Here is a 19,342-nt window from a genome sequence, read left to right as displayed (position 1 = left end):
CGACTATAGACGTGGGGCCTAGGCTTTATGTGAACGGATGGCGGTGTAATGCTGCCATAATACATTCTTCTCTCAAAGACGCGTTTGCTCGTGCAGTGGGCGGTGCATAGGCGCCCACCCATCTCAGTTTTAATTCTTTTTGGTGCAGGAAAGCTCAGCGAGTATTTCTGTGTTACTATATAGCTCTGACACCTCGCAAGCTAACGTTAAAAGGAACACACTGACGGTAGTCCCTGACTGTTTGTTTGTAAATACCTAGGTGACTACCATGCCCTAGTTTCGCACTGTAACACGACTGACTGGATGAATTTTGATGCAGTGTTAATTATTTGGGTTGAGTAACAGCAATAAGAAAAATTGGCTGCGCTTTAGCTAAGGTTAATCCTGGATATCTCGAAGCGAAAAGCTGCGGTGATGCTTATGGTTTAGCTTTTGGTTATGCTTTATGATTTAGCCTATGCATATACTTACGGTTTAACTTATGGTTCTTCTTTATGATTAAGCCTATGAATATGCTTATGGTTTAACTTATGGTACGTCGATGTTCAGCTTCGTTTGCACACCGGTTAGCGAGACGTGCCTCTCGTACTTCTTGGGTTTCAGACTCAGCTTTGCTGCTTCGTTTAGCGAGACGTTCTTCTCGTTGTTCGGGTGTCTCGGACGCTCGTTGAGCTTTCAGCCTTCCATTTCTTCGCTCTTTTTCGGCCAACTCCCGTGATAGCATTTCTGTAACGGTAGTAGCGCTCCGTTCTCCTTCCATGTTGAATTCGCACGCCTATTCTCTGCAAGCGGTTATATAACCGGCCTCCGCGATAAACACGCACAAGCGGCGAACGTCAAACGATGACGCATAGCGCGCGGCAGCGTGCGCCTCTTCTATGATCAAGCGCACCTTATATACTCCTCCTTTCAAATGCGCACTGCGCAAGTCTGCGGCGAAAGGTCAAACGGTGGCGAGGAGGAGAAGCGGCGGAGCACATGTGCAGTAGCCTGCGCCGTGCGTGACGTCACTCGAGCTCCGACATACGCCGGCTCACGCGAAGCGCGGTGTTGACTAGCATAGTGAAGCTTTTCTCTTGAAAAGGCTTTTAACCGCTGCTTCAAGCGCAGACTCACCAGAAAGTAGTTTAAGTGATTTTCATCTTGGTTCATCATATGCAATAATGGCTTATGAGAGGACATGGTCCTCCCTAGCGCGTTGAACAAATCGCTCGGAGTCTCTAGGAGACCTCTCAACAAACCCGATGCCACGTAAGCCAGCATAGCTTCCGCGCCGAACAAACGGGCATCAAGCCGCAAGCTTCGTGGTGAACGCGCCTTGGATGTGCGCTGCGTCGTTAGCCGCTCACCGCGTGATTCCTGCATCCCCGCACGGCCCCACTGCGGCCGAACGAGACGAGCGGGAGGAGCTAGTCATGGAGAAAAAAAAACTAAGGAGGGAGCGTGACGTCACGCGGCCAGCGTTCGCAAGCCGAGTGTTTTGAAGTCGTTTTCTCCCTCAGTTTTTCGCTCTCCGAGTCAGTCCTCTTTGTTTTGATTCTGGTATGTTTTAGTGCGCGCGTATGCGCTACCCGCGGCGCGGGCGTCTACAGCAAGGAAGTTGATCTACAGATAGTCTGCCGCGCTAATCGGCGCATGCGCGCGCGCAGCGGAGCTCGACTTTACCGCACGCTATCACGTGGTGCGATCACGGGGGGGGACACACTCTCTTTTTTTTTGCTATATCTTTACTTGTAAAGACTAGGCTTCAAGGTTGTCGCCGGACGCTCCCTCCTCAGTTTTTTTTCCTCCATGGAGCTAGTCATTGGAACGAGTCTTTAGGAGGCGCTAGCATAGAGAAAGATATTGGTAAAGAGCGGACACTCGGCGAAATCTGGCCCCAGGAAATGACGCGCAATCCTCCTCCTCCAATAGATAATCTGCCGCCTCCAGGATGGCGCCAGCAGTCTCTAAACGCGCGCGCGCGCGCGGGCGGGTAGCCGGCGCGGCGGCTCAGACCCATCCTAGCAGCAGACAACGGAGCATCGTGAGGGCAGTTTTGTGCGCGTGAAAGCGTGCGGCGTATTTGGTCGTGCGGGCAGACCGCAATTTTTTTCGTCTCTCTTGCCCTTCGACGCAGAACTCCTCCTGTTTATGACGGCGGCAAGGTGAGAAATGTTTATTTGTGGAAGTACGCTGTATTGCATGCAATTTAGGCGGCCGCGCCGGCCGCCGATGCCTGTCTGCAGTTCGTGAAGCGGCGCGCTCGCTCTGTGGCCAGCCGGCTGTTGTTCACGGCATTCTTGCAGTTTGTGAGAACGTCAAGGAAGGAATGTTTTGTTTTTGCAGAAGTACGCTACATTTCAAGCACTTTATGCAAAATTACGCTGTATTTCGAGCACTCTAGCTTAGTACGCCGGCGCAGTTGTGAAGGACGCGCGCACGCTGTGTCATGCTACGCCGTGGGCGGGAGCGGCGGGAGGAATGATGCTGCATGATGCAGCCTCGCCGGTCGGTGCGTAGAAACAAAAAAAAATTACCGACGATTACATTACTTCCTAATGCGAAATTTGAGCGCAGGAAATAAGCTGTTTCACCTTTTCGATAGATTGAGGCAAAGAAATCGAGCAACGCATGTATGCGCTATCACAGAATTTTTTTTTTATTTTTCGCAGGAAGAGGAGGGAGGGGGGTGGCGTGTACACCCAGCGGCAAACGATGGGGGCAGAAGCGCGCGCAGCAAGCGGACAACACGATAAAGGGAGGAGGGAAGAGATAGCAGCGACTGACTGATGCCGCTGACGCCGATAGTGAGTCAACCCCAGCTGCGGAGTTGGTTTCAGGGACAACGCCGCCGATGCCGACACAAACAATATTGCCACGTATCATTGTAGTGTTTGTTCGTTCACGCTCAAGGCTGCAGGAAAGGGTTCACTTCTGTTCGTGACGCGAGAAGCGACCAGACTAATCTCGATTGATCGCAGCCATGAAAGGCTGCATCTAGGTTTTTCTAGATTACTGTAGATGATCTTGTCCTGTTATCTGGAAGTTTCCTTGCCGCCTTTAAATTGAGCGATGCCGCGAGCGGCGGACATTCGTAGTTCGGCGACCGACGAGAACGTTTGTTGCTTACGCCGCCGCCGAGTGATTCAGTTCTTTTGCGGGCGCAAGTCAGCCCAAATAAACAGCTTCGTCTCCAAGAACGGTTGGTGTCTTCCTGACCGCTGGACCGCCGTCACTACAACGTGACATCTGGTGGAGGTGCTGGGTGGCCTTCCAGGTACCGGACAACCCCTGCAAGTCGTGACGCCAGCCCTTTGAGTTATTCGCCGGAAGACCTGACTCCAGTCTACCACGCAGCCTCTGCAGTCTCCAACCATGACTTACGCCGCAGCAGTGCGCCGTCCTGTTCCTCGACGACGGGACCCAAGTCCCTATCGCCCTTAGCCAGCTGCGCTGGAGCGCCGCCCTCTCGCCCCAACTTGCCCGTCCTACGAGCGTCGTACACGGCCGAGGAAATGCGTCGAGTGGAGAACACCCGACCAGCGCCGCCCACAATGCTTCCACTGCGGAGAAGCCGGTCACATTCTCCGGTACTGCCCATACAGGAGAATGGGCATCCGAGGGTTCCCTTACGACGCCCCACGACCCCGACCCGGCCAGCGACCAGCCGAAATCGAGGATTTTTTGCGTCGGGAAGGATACTCATCGCCGAGCCGCCTATCGCGTTCTCCGTCGCCATCGTCACCGCGCTAAGTATCTCCTAGCCGAGGCTGCGCAGTGCGTGGACGCTTCCCCAGCCTCCGAATGTTAAACTGAATAAAGCAGCCTCTGGAAGTGAGGTTGCTTCTGAGCGCAAGAACTAAGATCTTCCATCGACGAAAACAGAAGACCATGCCCCCTACGACAACGACGAACCCTACGACAACGACGAACCCTACGACAACGACGAACCCTACGACAACGACGACCCCTACGACAACGACGACCCCTACGACAACGACGACCCCTACGACAACGACGACCCCTACGACAACGACGATCCCTACGACGACGACGACCCCTACGAAGACGACGACCCCTACGAAGACGACGACCCCTACGACGACGACGATCCCTACGACGACGACGACTACTACGACGACAAATACGACGACAAATACGACGACAAAAACTACGACGACACGGCCAGACTTAAAGCTTTTACCGCTGCCCTTACACCTTATTAGGAACGCTAAAGGACTCTAAGTTCTCGAAGCATTCATCGTGTTTAATTTCATTATAAAGCATCGAGACGATGCTTCTTTGGAAGGGGGGTAATGCCACGTATCATTGTAGTGTTTGTTCGTTCACGCTCAAGGCTGCAGGAAAGGGTTCACTTCTGTTCGTGACGCGAGAAGCGACCAGACTAATCTCGATTGATCGCAGCCATGAAAGGCTGCATCTAGGTTTTTCTAGATTACTGTAGATGATCTTGTCCTGTTATCTGGAAGTTTCCTTGCCGCCTTTAAATTGAGCGACGCCGCGAGCGGCGGACATTCGTAGTTCGGCGACCGACGAGAAAGTTTGTTGCTTACGCCGCCGCCGAGTGATTCAGTTCTTTTGCGGGCGCAAGTCAGCCCAAATAAACAGCTTCGTCTCCAAGAACGGTTGGTGTCTTCCTGACCGCTGGACCGCCGTCACTACAACGTGACAATATGATACCCTCGCTTCCGCAGCGCTAAGAACCAGGTCTAGCCGTGGGAAGGTGGTCACGTATTCGTCGACGTGCCGGGGCCTACGTGAAATAACCGGCGCGTCGGCAACTGAAGAGCACCCTATCCGCCACACAAGAACAGGGGGGGGGGGGGGACCCTTTCCTCCTCTTTCTGCATGGCGGCGACGGTGTTCTATGCAGTCACGTTATCTTGACTCTCTAGCGGCGTCAGCGGCATCCAGCAGTATCAGTCGGTCGCTGCTAGCGCTGGGGGGATGAAAGGGGGGCGGAGCTGGTTACGAGGCCGACGACAACGCCGACGCGAAACCCAGGAACGGACGCCAAAGAGCTGCGCTCTAAAAAAAAAAAACTGCCCACGGCCTGTGGCCCGACGCGCTGTGCCTAGCGGTTAGTTTTGCTTGGTTTCGCGCTTTCTCGGGACGTCAAGTTTTTGTATGGCCCCCGACAATATGTAACTTCTTTTGGGTGACATTTGTCGGTGTAAGGTTAAAATGTACTTTTTTGAAAGTGGGCGAACGGCGAAGACGACCGTTCCCGCGCAGCAAGTACGGGACCGTAGTTTTCAGGACTGGTGGAAAAAAAAGATGACGCACGAAAAGCTCGAAAACCTTACTCTTGTAGTATGTATGTATGTACGTGTGAAAGAGTCAGTTATCTGCGCTCGTGGAAACGCACATTTTGCCCGTGCGTTGACAACACAGGGATGTGCTTTTGAAAACCGGCAAAAAAAGGCAACGCGTCGGGCTTTCTAAACTCTAAAGAGCTTGAAAACCAAGAACTGTTGCGCCGATAGTTTAATTTTCTATGCTTCTTAAAACATACGTTGCACCCGTGTATTTCTCAGTGCTCCTAAAACATTGTGTACTTCTGGTTCGTAGTCCGTGTTGTGGCCGTCTTTGTACGAAATATTCTCGAACAAACAACGTACTCTTCTGTCCACGTAGGTTTTAGAAGGTAGACAATAACGTCGGGGAATGTAGAAATGCTTGCAAAAAGTTGATTGGCATCTGCCGTGTAGTAGGGTATGTGTATTGTACTTTCCGCAACGACGTTCAGCACGCGAGGTTCGCAAAAAGATGACTCCGCTCGTAATTTCGTTCCCTCGCCGCTTTCGCACCTTTTCACTGTTTACAGAGTTACAATAAGGAGACTGAGAATAACCACACTTGCGAATTTTTCAGGTGATGCCACCCGTCGGCAACACCTGCTGCGCCGTGGTGCCGAAACAGGATCACCTTGAGCAGGAGGCCAGGAGCCATCTTCTTCCGCATCCCACGGCTTTGTTTATGTTGCACAAAATAAATGTTCTCATTTCACACAACACCTGGTGTCTTTTGTGGAGTGCTAATATTTGGCAAAGGCTGTGATGCAGCTGCGTTCACGGCTTGTGAAAAGCACTCGAAATCTATTTAATTATACGCTGCCAACGGCGCAGCGGTGCGCGCCGTATGCTAACATTCAAACCGCGCGCCTGTGTAACCGGAAACGGAAATCGCCGCAGGCAGCGAGGCGCAGCGCATGCAGACATTCAAACCACGCGCCTAAAACCGAAAACCGGACGTTGTGAGACTCCGCCCGCTTGGTGCGCTGCAGTCAAATGGGCCGCTGGGCCCTATGGGAGTGTCCGCACTTTACCAATATCTTTCTCTATGGTAATCCTGCGACGTACAAAGCGTCACGAATATTAATATTAAGAGCACAGAGAGCTATTACAAAGTCTTCTTTTGGCATTCAACAAAGCCCCCAACAGGAGGAGGCTTACAAAAATTACGCTCTACGCTGAGAGCAACAGACCATGCTCACTGGCAACCCCGATCAGGCTGCGTTCTCTCACTCTGCCAACAGACGGAACTCGTTTGGACCTCCTGCAGAGAACCACAGACGTTACATATGCGGCATTAAGTTAATTCAACTTATTTTGGCTACTGTAATCTGTTTATCAACAAAACTGATTAAGTTCCTTTGTCCAATGTGTTCTCTTAAATGAAAAGACACTTGTCTATTTGGCAAAGTCTGGTTTATTTAAATTAGTTACTTATTTCTTGTACCACGTTTTCACTCCGAAGGTATTGCTCCCTGGCGAATCTTTGTGAAAGCCTGTGTCTGTGTTTTCGACTCCTGCCAATAGATGGCGGCAACATTTAAGCGCGCTGATGTTCGCGCGCATCCTTTTTCAGGGCGGGGACACCCTTCATTCCACCCAGCGCCGCCGTTTCCCCTCGCAGCGTCATTTTGCGCCCCACGCGCCGGTCGCGTACAGTGCGCTATGCGTGTGGCGCGGTTCGTATGCGGTTACGTGGCGACTGGAATAATACGACTGAACTGGAAATATGCAGTACGCAGTTGGTTCGCTCGTTGCGATAATATTCTGGCACTTTTGAGTGTGTATTATGCATCGTACAATTGCTCTAATCACACGGCAACCGAAAATGAATGACGGACTGCTGTGTTCCCCACTCACTGGCTGCATTGAAATAGGACAGCGGTGATTTGGTGTTCATTCGTAGTTGTAATTTATAGTGCCATAGTTACCGAATTCACTAGAATTATGCTGCATTTGTTGTTCATACGTAAGGACTGTTCACAGGGCTCCAAGTTTCTCTGGTATGCCAGCAGCGCGGAGAATGACCTACCAGATATAAGCATTTCTGCGTAGTTAGCACCCAATTTTTCAACATCATTTGGGAGCGCTTCGTCTTATTACTGCACCATATGTGGAGAATTCCACGAAGTGGTGGCAAATTTCTCTTCCAAACGTCCGTCGCCACACTGCTCAGATGAGTAGAGGTGTGACATGTCTAAAACCTCTTGCTCATACTTTCTCAACTTTTCTTTTCTTTCGCCAGTTCTTCAGCACGTGTCACTCGCCGTACTAACCCGCTTAACATTGTGCCGTTTATGCCGTTTTTGGACTCTTTCAAATATTCATTTTTTCCTTCGACAGTGGAGCTATGGAATAATTTGGATATTACATTACGTCAGATGTCTGTTGACCGCTTTGCGCAAGAATTGTCTAATCATGTATTTTCTTATTAATAGCACACTTTTGTTTATGTAAATGTTTATGTTTGTTTGTTTGTTTATGTTTATGCACTATCCTACTGTTTTATCTGTTTTCCATCCTATGTACCACTCCTGCAATGTCCCAACTGGGATAGCAGTATTTGTAAATAAATAAATAAAATAAACTGCTTGTTCCGCAAAAGAATCATGCAGCGGTTGAGTTTCGCTCTGAACGGTGTTGACTGCACCTAGATTGATGATAGATGAGACCAGGTTTTGCTGACTCGTATTTGGTAAACAGGTAATTCCAGTGCTAAGTCCAGGACAAATTTAACTGACAAATTTTTTTTTTTCAGAACTTCAAGAAAAAAATCATCAAAAGCGACCGATTTACAAAGTAACCTCACAAAATGAGCCTCTGATAACTACTTCGCTTGAATCTCATTATCCCTGCCAAGCTAGATTAAACAAAGGGAGTCGGAGCAATGCGGACTGCCTTCCTCGCTTCGGCGGAACCGTCTGCTCTAGTTTCGAAAAGAGGCTGTCTTGTCGCCTCACTCAGTAATATTCGGGGAAGGGAACAGACCTCTCATTAAGGTATGGGTTTGGGCTAGTTGGAAAACGACGTTTGACGTAAAGCCCGCAGAAAAGACACGGACGAGAAAACAGAACAGACAAGCTCTCATCCCCGCAGGGGTCATCACGAGAGGCAATAAAAAAAAAAGCTTAATCTCTCGGAAATGCCTGCCAAGAAACACGCGGGACGAATTTTACTGATGTGGCTGCGTGACGCCAACGAAAGGAGCCTTTTTTTTTCTTTCTAGTGGAGAAAAAAAGGATCCTATCGTTGGCGTTACGCAGTCGTGACTTCTTTGCTTACTGACACAAAGAATGTAGGTACGCGGCCAGCATATTCTTAGTGAGCTGGCGCAAAGAAGCGATGAAGGAGCGGGGGGCTTAGAGTGCCTTCGTGAAATATAGATAAATAAACTGAACGAAATGCTTGAGGAGAGCTCACACACTCTCTTACCAGAGAGAGCTCGCCTTAATAATATGGCTGCCTGACTGGGACGCGTCTTTGCCGTCAGATTCTGTACGAAGCGCTCAGCTAATCGGCATGTGTCCTGGCAAGTTTTACCCTTCGCCTCCCCCTGCCGCGATCAACTGCAGGACGATTACAGCTTCCGCGGCCGACGTCATCGGCGCAGGTGCTAGCGGTATGGATAAAACACACCACTTCTGAGAGCGCGGTGCGCAGAAGGTTCAATGTGTACTGAGGCTACTACACAATGATGCGTCTCCAACCGGGAGAAGAAAAGCAGCGAAGAACGCTCGATACATGCAAAACCGAGACGAAAATATACGCAAGTTCGCTCATTGGGCCACGCTTCTTTGCTTGAAGTGCTCGTGTTGTGAGGGTGATGCAGCTGTCGGAGGTCAAAATGTGAGCGTCTGTTGTGTTCCCGGGCGTTCTGCTCAAGAAGGCAGCGGCTATTTCCCTTTGCTCGGGAAAGCATGCGGAGAAAGAACTGGGGATCACAGGGCAAGTGAGACGGCTGTAAACCGACATAACTCCAAGGTATGCGAGGCAAAGCATGCGAAATGCTTGAATTCCAGAACAATGTTTGCTGGTTGCGGAGTTATAATGCGCAAATTTAACGTTTGACCCTCGTAAACTTCTCGCACTTGACTTAGCGGCGGACGGAGAAGATGTTTAAATGGCAGTCTTTCGCGAATAAGAAAATGTAGCTCGAAATAAGTAATCATCTTTGTTTGTAATCATCATGGCACCCTAAGCGCGCTAAGGGTGCCATGATGTCCGCTCCACCTCACACGGATACTACTAATGGTGAGTCTGCTGAGCTTTGAGCTATCGCGGGGATTGCCATACTCGTATGAATTGGTAGTCGCAACGGAACACGTAATGGCAAACGAAACGCCAGAGTGGCGCGATCGTGGTGCGCCCAGGGTCTCCGGATTAGCGGAGGGAGTGGGCTACAAGGTGTCTAGGACGTGAGTCAGAAAACCCATAGAGTTTCTTGCTATTACCTAGAGGGAAAGCTGGCGGCGCTGCACTTCAGCCAGCATGGACGCTCAAAGCATTATGGGCCGGTGAACTGCTTGGTGCGGAACAGTCGAATTTTTTCGGGGACACGGAGTGTCACTACTAAGATGTTTCATTCCGAAAACGCTGTTCGCGTGTGCGCAGACAACATTGGCGCGAACGCAGTGTGCAAAAGCCATAGTAGCGAAACTGCAACAGCACAACACACCAATCAAAGGTTTCTTTTTTCGAAATGGCATTAAAAAATCTGTTAAAGTGTTTAGCAACAACATTTTCTTTGATAACATATTTCCTTTTAAAAGTGCGCCTGTTTAGCCCGAAATATTAGTTGTTGTAGTGTTCAATACTTGGCCAATAGGAGAGCTAGCCATCTCTTTTTTTGGGCAAACTTCGCATTTACATGGTTTTCTGCTCATTTGTTGGAATGATTATACGTGTTTTTAAATATTAGGACATTCTTGATTACCGAACAACGTTTATTTTTTCATTATCTTTTAGCCAAAAGCTGTAGTTCTGCAGTCGGCAGCTCACCGGCCCATGATGCTTTGAGCACCCATGGAGGCTGAAGTGGCCTTGTGGGAGCTCCATGCAAACTGCCATAGACGGGGCGCGATATTTCCCTCCAGGTAATAGTAAGAAACTCTATGATAAAACCAGAGGTGTATGTCCGCCAAAGCAAGGTTAACTGAAGCAATCAACATCAACTACAAAACTAAACGAAAAGGGTTTACGTCACATAGATAAACATAGATAAACGCAGGTGGTGTTAAGAATAACGCCAAGTAGTTCTAATTAGAGTCTTTAGAGTCCATGTAGCAATCGAATGAAGAATAATGAAAGCAGACCAATCAGTACTTAATGGTGCACTGAAGAAGAATCTGAACTCGTCTTTTTACCGCGCGAACTCGATCTACACGTTCCCAGCATTCTTAGAAACATCGACTTATTGCCCTGTGTGGCCGATTTCCCTAATTAAATCGAATTAAGGTCCGGCTCCCATTTTTATCTTTTGAATTCTCCCCGTACGGTGGGCGGAGTCGACCAACGCGTGGAGTGCCTTTCAGCCAGCTCCGTGGAGGCTTTGCGTTCGCTTTATTTTGTTTTTTAGGTTTCCATGAATAAATAGTTTCATTCGCAGATAATATAGCCGCAAAATAAGCCAGCAGAAATAAAAATACGCGCGGACTATTTGCTTCTACGGACTACTACGTATTACTCCGCCGATGGCAGAGCGGCAAGCCGCCACGGGACTGGGTGAAAGGCGCTCCACGCGTTGGTCGACTCCGCCCATCGTACGAGGCAGAATTAAAAAGAAAGGGCGGGAGCCGGACGTTAATTTCATTTAACTAGGGAAATTGGCCACACAGGGCAATAAATCGAAGTTTCTAAGAATGCTCGGAACGTGTAGATTGAGTTCCGGCGGCGAAAAGACGAGTTCAGATTCCTCTTCACTGCACCTTTAAGGTGGATGGCGGGGAGGAGTGTCGCTATAGGAGACCTCCCCGGAGCCTGCGGAGCGTAGCCGAAAGAACGCCTCGACAGTCCGGGGGTAGCCTCACTGGCGTTAAAACTCGAGTTCCCCTTGTCTTCCCTGGGGGGAGCCGCACGGAGGGGACGCTGTTGTATACCTACCTCATCGCCACGGGGCTACGTTGCAGCCATGTATCTTCACGGCCCCGGAGCTGCGCGCTCACGTCGTCTGGTTTTCTTCCGTCTCCGTGCAAAGGATTATTAACGCGAAAGCATGTCTAGGCTATGTGAGCGGGGTCGCGTCAAAAAACGTGTCCGCAGCAGTTGTGACGTGTTCAGAAGAGGCAGCATCAAACGAATGGTTGTGATCGATAGAGGACGGCAAGAAGATGATGCGAAATGAAAAGAGAGAGAGAGAGAGAGAAAAGGACGGAAAGGCAGGGAGGTTAACCAGGCGATGCCCAGTTGGCTACCCTACACTTGGGGAGGGGAACAAAGGGGAAAATTGTCACTAAGATGATGCAATGATTAATTACCGCCAAGACAGAATGTCGAAAATGAATGTCGAAATAGCGTGTACGGCAAGCGAGAAGCAGGGAATCGTACAAAATGAGTGAAAAAATAAAAGTTCGAAATGGATTGAAACGTCTTTGGTGAATGAAATCCAAAGCTTGGTTTATGGTTTCGTTTATTGGGGTTTAACGTCCCAAACAAACTCAGGCTATGAGAGACGCCGTAGTGAAGGGCTCTGGAAATTTCGACCACCGGGGGTTCTTTAGCGTGCACTGACATCGCACAGCACACGGGCTTCTAGAATTTCGCCTTCATCGAAATTCAGCCGCCGCGGCCGGGATCGAACCCGCCTCTTTCGGGACAGCAGCCGACCGCTGTAACCACTGAGCCACCACTGCGGGGCTGAAATCCAAAGTAATCGATTAAAGACATTTCATTTATTTGGAGTAGTTAGTTAACTAATTAGAAAGAAAAGCAATGTAGGGTTGAATTGTTTGGACGACAGAAAGAAAGTGGACGGAAAAGCAATTAAGGCGTCGAATTTGAAGAAGGAAATGGGTAATAAATCATCTACCGATAAGGTTAAAAAATAGACAATCAATCAATTGATTGACAATGAATCAACTGACCTATAAATAATCAGTTGACCGATAATTAATTATTTCACCGATAATTAATCGACTTATCGTTAATTAATCAATAAAGAGAGGCGACGAGCGCCGAGGAGGCATCAATGCTTTCGCATTCTCTCAACGCGGGTTGGCGCAGTGACCTTTAATTTTGCTTCTGTGAAGACGCGCGCACTTTGAACCGTCTTTTCGCTCCCTCCCAGTGGCTACGCCGGCTGCGTCCGCTGCGTGCCATAGTTTCTGTCTTCGTTTCCTTTCTTGACGAGTCGTCTCGCACTCACTGGTGACATAGGGGCAATCAAACCCCGAATTCGGAGTCCAACAGCCGATGAAGCGCCGCTCTGCTTCCCAGCCTCGAAGCTCCGTACCCCTTCTACTAGTGTCGAATTTATGGCTTAAGTGCTCCTACTATACAATGCCAATAACTTAAGACAGAATGACTGATCTCATTTGTCACCGGAACAGATAAGTGAACTGCTTCTTGACGAGTCTTAGGAATTATGTATCACCGCGATCGTCTCGAGTTTTAGGCACTTGTCCGTTCTTGCTTTGCTTCTCGTTTCGTGTAGATTGTGTCCGCTTCAGTTTCTTCCGAGTCGAGCGTTGCCGCCTTTGTCACCACTTCTTGGATCTCTGTTCCCCGGCGGAGTCCAAGGTTAAGTCCTCCTTTCGGTAGAGTTAGGATTTCGAAGCCCTTTGGAGGTAGACGCTGATGGTGCGATTCCTCCGAACGCTGCGCCAACTTTCTCCAGGTGCGATGCGCCATGACGTCTTCGTGGTTGTCCTGTCGGCCGCCGTATTGACTTTCATGCCGTTCTTCACTGAAGTGGTGGTCCCTTTGTTCTTGGGGCGAAGATTATGGTGCTAACAATAATGGATCGTCCTTTTCGCCTCCGAAAGCGTCCCAAGATGCGTCAACAATGTGCGCCCTAAGCCGAAAAAATACGAGATTTGCCGGATTTGCGGTACCTAGGACGCAGAGCAGATGTGTGCACCGACGCAGGCGACACAAGGTGCCAGAGCTGCGGGCTAGCTAACCCACCAGAGGGCCACCACTGCGACCACAAGTGCCCATTATTCGGCAAAGGCCACATCAGAGTGACAGAAAGAGCAAAGAACGCTACTGACCCCTTACATAGTCAAGAAAAGACAATAGCAGATCAGGATCAGAGCAGAACGAGAAGCTGCAAGAAGGACACCTAGGGCGCCATCGAGGACGGGACAACGCCTGGATGGAGAGACATCCACAGGGAAGAGCAACAGACGCTCCCGCTCGACGTCCTTCCAGAGGTTGGTCAAATTTGTAGGGGAATCCCCCAAGGTGGAGTAGATTTGTAATAAGGGAGTAATTACTCATTGGCATCCACCCGAGCGCAGCCATACGGCTACAAAGGAAAGCTATACAGCTTTCTCAGAAACTTGTAGTTAAAGAAAAATTCGTCCTGGTCTGGGGTTCGAACCCAGGACCACCGCTCCCTTATTACAATTACTCCCTTATTACAAATCTACTCCACCTTGGGGGATTCATTTAAAAATTTGACCAACACAGTTCCCACTTCGAGTTATTGATCAATTCGCTCTCGTCCTACCATAAGCTTGCCGTCCTGGTTAGCTCAATTGGTAGAGCGACTGCTCCGGTGAAGCGGTGGTCCTGGGTTCGAACCCCGGACCAGGACGAATTTTTCTTTAACTACGAAGTTTCTGAGAAAGCTGTATAGCTTTTCTTTGTAGCCGTATGGCTGCGCTCGGGTGGATGCCAATGAGTAATTACTCCCTTCCAGGGGTTGGTGAGGAGCAGATCGTGGACAGAGTCCAACTCCAGGGAACGGGCAAGCTCCTGGGCCGGGTCCACGCGCAGGACGCCAGAAGCGTTACTGGCCTCCACTCTTCCTGCCAAGGGCACCCTGTATCTCTTTTGGCTAGAAGAATAATTCTTCTACTCCGGTAACTGCCAGGGAAATCGCAGCTCTGAAAACACCGGCGAAGAGCAGATTTTAAAGATGGACCTAGGATTTTGCCAGCGTGCCAGGTAAATTTCGACCGGCAGATCATCCCAGCTAGGCCCTGATACCCGTTTGATTGTATTTAGGGCAGCCTACAGTTCCTCCGAAGTCGGAGGGACCAAAAGTGGGTCATGTACCTCAGGGGCAGCTTGCGGCAACGCGGTCAGCATGGAATGTGCTGCAGCAGCCGCTTCATCTACAGCGATTACTGTTCGCGCCATAGTCTCGAAGTGCGACAGAAACCGAGTACGATCTGGAAGCCGCGACAACAGATTGGGCGACTCACCACCCGGTATTTAGCTGTGTACACAGCTGTATGCTGCAAAGCGCAACACTTCAGGATGGGCACAAGGTCCGTGCCTGCATCGCCATGATGCAGCAGAGAGGGACGAAGCAGCAACAAGGCGTTTTGTACTGCTCCTGTAGCTCTCCATACCATGCGCGCATAAGAAGTATCTGGCGGTGTGCCCTATGGACCATTCTAAGTATCGCTGCCGCGTCCACCAGTTCATCGGAAATCCGATGGCGCAGTGCGCCACCCTCCATGGAGCTATACAAGCACCATAGCGCTTTCAGTATGTCCCACGTGTTCCGGCTACTGCGCAGACCTGGACGCCACGGCCGACTGTTTCCAGCTCCAGGTAGAGGCAGTACAGGCAATATCGGTCGATGATCTGAAACATATAGCCTTGACGGCAAAGCCCTTTGACAACGTTCGTATGTGACACGTACGCACAAAGCGTTTTATGCACATAAGCGTGGTCTAGTCTGCTGGCCGATGCACCGCGGCGTTATGTCGAACAAAACTGAGTGCCGTATAGAAGCTAGTGAGCATCCACCAACGAAAACTGCTGTGCAAGGCGCCAAAGCTCACGAGAGTTCTAGCTGGACGTACCCCAGCCAGGCCTTGCACATCGGCAGAGCTGTCAAGAACGCAACAGAAGTCACCCTCAATGATTAAATGTCGCTCATCGAGGAAGAACGCACCAAGGGTTTTGTAAAAGTCATTACCGCGGCTTGCATTAGCCAGCGCATAGACACACAAGACGCCCAACCTGAAAGAGTACAAAACGGAGTATATGGCTAAAAGGCGGCCAAACCCGTCATATGTCATGTGGTAAGCTCTGTTTAGAGCTATTGCCCCAACCCCACCTGAATGTGCCGTGGCAAAGAAGAGGAAGCAGCCCAATTTGAAAGTGCTCCTAAATGCTATTTCATCAGAGAGTGCGGTAAATTTGTTCCTTGAAGACAAAGAAAATCACAACCAATCATTCGTGCCAAATGAATTACCTTGTATAGCTTACGGATACTACGGACGCCTTGCACATTTAATCTATGTAATTTGAAATATATTGCCACTTTTAAATTTGGAGAAATTTATAAGAATGTGTCAAACCTAGACGGCATCACTAGGGTGCCATACACTCACATGAAGCTTGATCTTCCCCCCCCCCCCCCCAATGGACAGCTAGGCTTTCTTTGTAGGCTGCTCCTCCGGGGACCGTCTTCTGCACTGTTCAAACCCAATGCCGAGGTGAGGCCACGCTTCAAGTCACGTGAAAGTCCCATGTCAGCGTCACACTCACTGAGGTCGGATGAAAATCTCGGGCAACTATGAACACCCTGGCTAAAGGTGTCACGAAGTGTCTTTCACGGTCCAGGCAGCGCTGCACTGGCGACGATTTTCCTGATCTTTTCGAGGATGGGAAGAGGGGGCCGCCGTTATAGCCGCCGATGGTGTGAGCAGAGGAAAGGCGTGAGCGGTAGCGTCCAGGCATCAGCGGCGCACGGGGCACGCCAGCGTTGGCTGGTCGCCACTGCAGCGCCAACAGGGACGCACGCAGCCGTCACTCGTGTGGCTATGTATGCCACAACATCAACAGAATGGCACCGTGCATTGCGCCCTGAAGTGCCTCGAGGAGCCACACCTGCAACAGACGCGCATGCCACGGTAGTCGATGACTCGGCGGCCTACAGCCCGTAGGTAATTTGTAACGGGGTTTGCGTTCTTCATTTCCATGCGGACAAACCGTGTGCCGGTCAGTATCTCACTGCGTGTTCACGCCTGGCCCACGGTGACGGAGAGGGCCTTCCTGTGCAGGCTAAGAACTGGAACAGGGCAGGAGAGGGCAGACGACCATGGTAACTTGTGGCCCCACTTCAACGATGGAAAGCCACTCGCCGCCGATGACAAGGCAACCGGCGTCGACGATCAGAGACAGGGAGGCGTGGCTCTTGACAATGACTTGACTGGACTGGGTGCGGATGTGCTGAACAGAGTAAACATCTGACATCGAAGACTAAACCCTTCGAAGGACTCCATGGTGCCATGAATGCCCCTGGCGTGACACACGCGGGGACGTCACAGACGGATAACCAGCGCTCTACGCTAGACAAGGCGGATGCACAAGGGTGGCGAAAGCTGGGCCCAAAAACGGATTTGCGCGACTGCAGCCCCGCCAGAATCTGCGGGGCCAAACACTCATATGAAAAAATACAAAAGTACAGATTAAATTTTATAAAAAAACCAAAAGAAATAGATATTTTATTCCCAGGTTTTACAAAATAGGTAAGTTATTTTAGCCATACTTTGCACCGAGTTTTGTACTTTTTTGCAACGCTGTTGTTGCGCCCTCTGTTTATCAGTGTGTGGTGCATTTGCAGCGGGACTTCGAAGGCCTTGTTTTGGTTTTTGGCCAGTGGTGGGAGCTTACGAAGCGATTCCTTATTGCCAGCTGTCTGCAATGGCGCGTCTGGGAAAGCGTACAGGTCAAGCTCGCCAGTTTCGAAATGGCCCCTTTGAGAAGTTTTGTCGTCCTTCCTTGCTCGTCGCTTCTCTGTCACCGCTTGGCAAGTTTGCACCCCCCTGCAGCGCTGTAGCAGTTTGGTTGTATCGTTTCCTTCGGTGCACGGCCAGTGCGAAACCTTTTCCCGTCGTTGTGTCAGGCTTCGCGCACATCGTTTCAAGCGCTTAGCTCTTCTTTTCAAGAAGAGCTTGAGGCATCTGAAGAAACCTTCCTCCGTGGCACTTTGCAACAGGGTGGGTTGTGCCATCGGTGCCTTACTACACCGCTTCCAGCTTACTTTCACAGGTTAGTTCTTGCAATTCTTGTCTGCTGTAGACTTGCTTTTGTTGGTATTTCCGCTCCTGTTTCGTAGCTGCAACCCTTTCATGCGTACTTGGCTCCATGTTGTCGGGGATATTTAAGTAAACCGCAGGGCATGCACTTGCAGTCCTAAGATGTGCGAAAGAGGACCACCATTTTTCTTATTACAGTTTACAGTTTTCTTACAGTTTTCTTATTACAGTATTTACAGTTGATTTCGGGCAGCCGACTGTCACCATCGTGAACTTGATACCGGGCTCTCAGGAGCAACCACGTGCCTTCTACTGACCGCAAGGCCAATTTAAAACCAACTGTGCTGCCTAACAGCTCCGAGCATGACATTAAAGGGACCCTGAAATGGTTTCTTCAATCAAATTTTATTGCAACAACTCTGTAGAGGTGGTCTCTGCGAGTATTCTAGTCTGATTCAGAAAGCTGCGCGTGGAACCAATAATTTACAAACAATTATTCAAACTTGCCGCTCACAGCCGATTAGGGCGACACCTCACCGCGCGTTTTTACCCGCCCCTACCACTTGACGTAAACTGGGCAGCCTTGGCCATGGACTGGGCGACCCTTCTCATTGGCTCTGCCAATTGACGTCACGCGCAATTTTTGCAACATTTCATTTGAAACTGAGCACTGATGCTCCTTGAAATATTATTTTATTGATTGCTTATTATTTTTTTTAAACATACGTATACAGAGGTAAGAATCCAGCGCATTTCTTAAATTAATGTGGTACTTCCGGTAAAGAAGGAAATCCTGCTGCTCACAAAAGCATGTGTTTTCGTCAAATCTCGGCGCCCGCCTTTGCGAGTTTCCTAGCTGCGCCGACGAGTCGCTGCTATAGTGTACTAGAATTATATATATCGCTGCTGTCGTCGCCCTGTGGGTCTCGGTATGGCGTGTACTGAAATGCTCGAAGCCCATCTCAGCGGTGGCTGCACGCAGCCGCGCTTCGAGCTCCGGATCCATGCTGTTCGAGCAGCAATCAGGAGACAGATGTGCGAAAACTTGGACGGCGCGGCACCGATCGTCATCAGAAAGACTGCCAGCTATTCTCGAGCAGCGACAAAGCGTGCCTGCTTATGTTGGGAGCTTTCGGCAACGGCACCGCTCGCGGGCTCTCCGAGCGACGAGCTCTGCTGCTGCCTGGCTGTCGTGGTCGTCGCTAGGCCTATAGCTCGTTTCGCGTCGAAGAGGCAGCGGCCGGCGCTTCGGAAGTCGCCTGAGCTATAATAAAAGGCTTACTCTACACATCACTTTACAGTCAACAGCATCATCTCACAATAAAGTAATAGTATGGTCACTTTCCGCGACGCCTTCAGCCGCGAAGCGAGCGGGCGCCAGGCGAGCCGGACCCCAACGTCAGGCCAGCGGCAGCTGCAAGGCGGTTGTGGCCAGAAATTTGCTCGTATCACAGTTGTTACCTTTACCAGCAGCTCAGTATTGGTCAGCGATCCTCAAAAATGACACATTTTTCACATTTCTTGGCCTAGGGTTTATTATTTACGTCAAGAACACTCTTTAGCTCATTTTTTATGACGCCGGCAGACCTGATCCAGGCCGGTCGGCCGGCCGGCATGCTCGGCGTACTTGACATTCGCACAAGGAAATACAAAACAGCCATTCTACCAGAGATGATGCTTTCTAGATTCGAGCAACGACAACATGTCTGTTAAAAAGTGGATCTTTCGGCAACGACACCGACTGCGGCAACGCCTGGCGACGAACTGCGCGCTGGTCCCAGGCTGCCCTAGTCGTCGCTAGGCCTAATGGTTTCGCATCGCTGACGGCGCTTCGGAAGTCGCTTGCGCTATATCAAAAGGCCTACTCTTCACATCGCTTTACTG

General features: G+C 50.2%; 1 long non-coding RNA gene across 1 annotated transcript; it reads left to right on the top strand.

The window, feature by feature from the left end:
* Positions 1 to 2,011: 2,011 nt before the first annotated feature.
* On the top strand, positions 2,012 to 6,019 carry LOC149362831 (uncharacterized). Its single transcript, XR_016288533.1, has 2 exons — positions 2,012 to 2,147; positions 5,878 to 6,019. It is a non-coding gene; the product is annotated as an uncharacterized LOC149362831 (long non-coding RNA).
* Positions 6,020 to 19,342: the final 13,323 nt, after the last annotated feature.

Source organism: Amblyomma mixtum, chromosome 2 (assembly GCF_055824585.1).
Source record: "Amblyomma mixtum isolate Tamu chromosome 2, ASM5582458v1, whole genome shotgun sequence".
Taxonomy (NCBI): domain Eukaryota; kingdom Metazoa; phylum Arthropoda; class Arachnida; order Ixodida; family Ixodidae; genus Amblyomma; species Amblyomma mixtum.
The sequence above is the reverse complement of the archived record's forward strand: the minus strand, read 5'-3'. Positions and strand labels throughout refer to the sequence as shown.